The following is a 4,029-nucleotide window of genomic DNA, read 5'->3' on the forward strand; positions in this document are numbered from 1 at the left end:
GATTCAGATAGTTCAGCAACTCATTTATTGCTATTTCATTTTGTTCCATAAAGTTATTATCTCATCCACAAAATATTTTTATTGCTGTGTGCAAGCATGCTTTATTAACTTCCATCATACTCCAAGTTTACAACGCAATTATATCCTTCTGTTATATTAGCACCTGTTGTAATTCCCTCATTCTCTGAGAAGAGTCATGTTTTGGTGGCAAACTATATAAATTAAAAACTAAAAAAAAAAAAAATGTCCTTTTTCTTCATTAAGTAATCATTTTTGGAGCCCAGGTATCTGATACACTGAAGGAAAATTTCAGAATCAGTCTTAAGTGTGAGCCTTGCATCTTCTTTTTTAAAATCTCTGTTTATAGTCCCCAACATAATATACATCCTCTAGCCTGTCAGTGTTACAGAAAATTATATATGGTCCGGCATACAGCTCGGTGGTATATTGCTTGTCTAGCATATGTGAGGCCCTAGGTTCAATGCCCAGCACCACAAAACAAAAGGAAAAGAAGAAAATATAGGAAGAAGGGAAAGAGGGACAGTTGTATAAAACTTAGAGACATAACAAAACAAAGGTACCCTAAACTTGCAATGGTGTATGGAGAGAAGAACTCACCCAAGGATTGTCTAAGGCAAAGCTCCTTCTTAGCTCACTTTACCACAGGTCAAAACCCAACAAAGTTATATGACATTAGAGGATTTTGTCTAGTAAAAGGGCAAATCATTCATTTCAGTGGAAAAAATAGCCTCAAAGGCTCTAGATAGATGTGCTACTGTTGTGTTGGAGGTATTATTCCCTATGCGGAACTTCTGCATCTAAGCTACCCATTTTCTCTTAATATCCTTTTATAAAAGTACTTGTCTAGATCTTGCTCTTCACATGTTCTTCAAATTTGTTTCACTAGTTGGGCGTGGTGGCACATGCCATTAATCCCAGCACTTGGGAGGCAGAGGCAGGTGGATCGCTGTGAGTTCAAGGCCAGCCTCAAACCAAACAAACAAGGAAGCAAACAAACATTTGTTGCACTATCCTCTGGTTCCCACATTAATTGATGAGTTGAAAAAACCTTTTTGGCATGTGTTCATTTCACATATATTATAACCTCATGATCTTAGCCTTTTCCTTTATTATAGCCAAGGGGCCCTTTAGATTTTATGTCCCCAGTAGCAAGTAAGCATTCTGGATGAGCCCTGTGGCAAAGAACGCAGAGGGGAATAACTTCGATATGAAAACACAAGACGAAAAGTCACTGAGGTAAGGAAAACAATATCTTCAATCTCTACATAGAGAAACACAATAATCTCCATAGAAACCAATGTAGTAAAAATGATTGTGGCTCTGATTCTCCTGTGATTGCTATAGAGAGAGAAGGCACTGGGTTGGAGCAATGAGCGTAAATAAGGGAATATGTTGTTTCTAAACAAGTGGCATCAGAGTACATATTTTTTTTTGTCCTCTCCTTGAACTCCATGGATCATTCAGCTGACGAGATCAAGAGCACGTCAATTCCTTTGTGCTCATTTAAAATGGAAGGAAGAAAGGAAGAAAGGAGGGAGAAGGAGGCGGAGGAGGAGGAAGGAGGAGGGGAGAGAGAGATAGAGATGTTAAAACTTAATTTCACATGTTAGAACTCTTAACTCTTTGCTTCATCTGGTTTTCTAAGGTCACTAAAGTCATGTTTTAGGCTTAAACAAGCCAGCTGGTTACTAACATTTGATTTTTCCTAGTGAGACATGAATGTGCATCTACTCACCCCAGATAGGGAAACAAGGACAGACCAAAGAAATTATCACCAGAGGTCAGCTTCGTGAGACAGTGAGTTTACTGGGATTACCTACAAGAGCATGGGTAATTTATAGGTGGCTACATTACCAAAGAAGTGCCCACCATCCCAAGTGATCATTAACTGCTTATAAATCCTCCAGGATGGTAGGACATAATAGAGGGGTCTGCTGTGACATCATGCGTGGGGCTTTGTGAACCCTAACTCCCTTCCACAAGGGAATAGTAGTGGACCCAGTCTTGTGAGAGTCTTATTTGGATAATCACAGCTGCTCTGCTCTGATTTCAAGAAGACGATAGTCATGGCATGCCCAGGGGATGCCCCCACTTCAAAGAAAGCACAGTCTCAAAAAGACAAAGGCCAAGTGGACACAGGCTAGTAGAGACCAAAGGGATGGCGTGAAAGAATCTGCTGAGAACTACCTAAGACTGAGTTCCTGCTTTCCGCGCTGCCCAGGGACAGGTCCATACGGCATTGTTCTTGATTCCCGTCGTAACTTAAAAGGGAAGCTTACACAATGTCCAGAGCCCTTGATGTCCTGCAGATGAAGGAGGAGGGTGTCCTCAAATTCCTTGCTGCAGGAACCCACGTAGGTGGTACCAACCTTGACTTTCAGATGGAGCAGTACATCTACAAAAGGAAGAGTGATGGTGTCTACATCATAAATCTGAAGAGGACCTGGGAGAAGCTGTTGCTTGCAGCTCGTGCTGTTATTGCCATTGAGAACCCTGCTGACGTCAGCGTCATCTCCTCCAGGAACACTGGCCAGCGAGCCGTGCTGAAGTTCGCTGCGGCCACTGGAGCCATTCTTATTGCTGGCCACTTAACCTTCACCAACCAGATCCAAGCAGCCTTCAGGGAGCCACAGCTTCTAGTGGTGACTGACCCCAGGGATGACCACCAGCCCCTCACAGAGGCCTCTTATGTCAACCTGCCCACCATCGCTCTGTGCAACATGGATTCTCCTCTGTGCTATGTTGACATTGCCATCCCATGAAACAACAAGGGAGCTCACTCAGTGGGTCTGATGTGGTGGATGCTGGCCCGGGAAGTACTCTGCATGCGTGGCACTATCTCCCGTGAGCACCCATGGGAGGTTATGCCTGATCTTTACTTCTACAGAGACCCAGAGGAGATTGAGAAAGATGCTGCTTAGAAGGCTGTGACCAAGGAGAAATTCCTGGGTGAATGGACTGCACCAGCTCCTAAGTTCACCGCTGCGCAGCCAGAGGTGGCAGACTGGTCTGAGGGTATGCAGGTGCCCTCTGTACCCATCCAGCAGTTCCTTACTGAGGACTGGAGCTCCCAGCCAACCACTGAGCAGCTCTCACAGTGCAGGCCACGAGTGGGTTGGAACCACCAGGGAGTGGTTCCGAGCTGCTCTGCAGACACCTGAGCAAAGGGGGAAATGGAAGGAAAATAAAGTCTCTAAAAGTTGAAAGAAAAAAAAAAAAAGACTGAGTTCCTAAGCTTACAGAAAAATGAAACAGGAATAGTTAGAAAAATTTCACCCCAAGAAATAAAAACAATGGCCTGAAGACCATTTGGATTTTTAGTTGTTTTTCTAAAATATGAGTCAAGAACCTATGAATTAGGTACTCTTAGTGTATAACAGAATATCATAGGCTAGGCAATTTATTTAAAAAAATAGTAAATGTATTGACTTACAATTTTGGAGACTAGAAACAAACCAGAATCTTGTATTATCCCATGGTAAAAGGGCAAAGAAAAATCAAAAGAGAAAGACAAAAGCAGCCAAATTCATCCTTTTATAAAAGACTGACTTCTGGAATGTCTATCATGGCCTAATTACTTCTCATTATGCCTTATCTCTAAACACTGTTGCATTATAGATTAATTTTCTGGCACAGGCCTTTTGGAAGTAACATAAACCCTAGCAGGACCTTCATTTTACTATGCAAGATTCCTTAAGCCTCATAGCATTCATTCATTTAACAAGTATTTCTATAAGTCACCAAATTTGTGTTGTCTTTTATTCTTCCAGTTAGTGAAATATCAATGACATACTCTTCTTTTTTTTTTAATAATTGTTTTGTTTTTAATTAAACTATAATTGTATCATTTCCTCACACCCTTCCCTCACTCCAATCTTTCCTATGTACCTCTACCTCATGCTCCTCAAATTCATGGTTTCTTTTTCCTTAATTGTTATTGCTACACACACACACACACACACACACACACACACACACACACACACACCTAAATATATAGATTAAAAA

General features: G+C 41.6%; 1 pseudogene; it reads left to right on the plus strand.

The window, feature by feature from the left end:
• The first annotated feature begins 2,292 nt into the window (after positions 1-2,292).
• Positions 2,293-3,182, plus strand: LOC127184710 (40S ribosomal protein SA-like; annotated as a pseudogene).
• Positions 3,183-4,029: the final 847 nt, after the last annotated feature.

The sequence above is a fragment of the Acomys russatus genome, chromosome X, assembly GCF_903995435.1.
Source record: "Acomys russatus chromosome X, mAcoRus1.1, whole genome shotgun sequence".
Taxonomy (NCBI): Eukaryota; Metazoa; Chordata; class Mammalia; order Rodentia; family Muridae; genus Acomys; species Acomys russatus.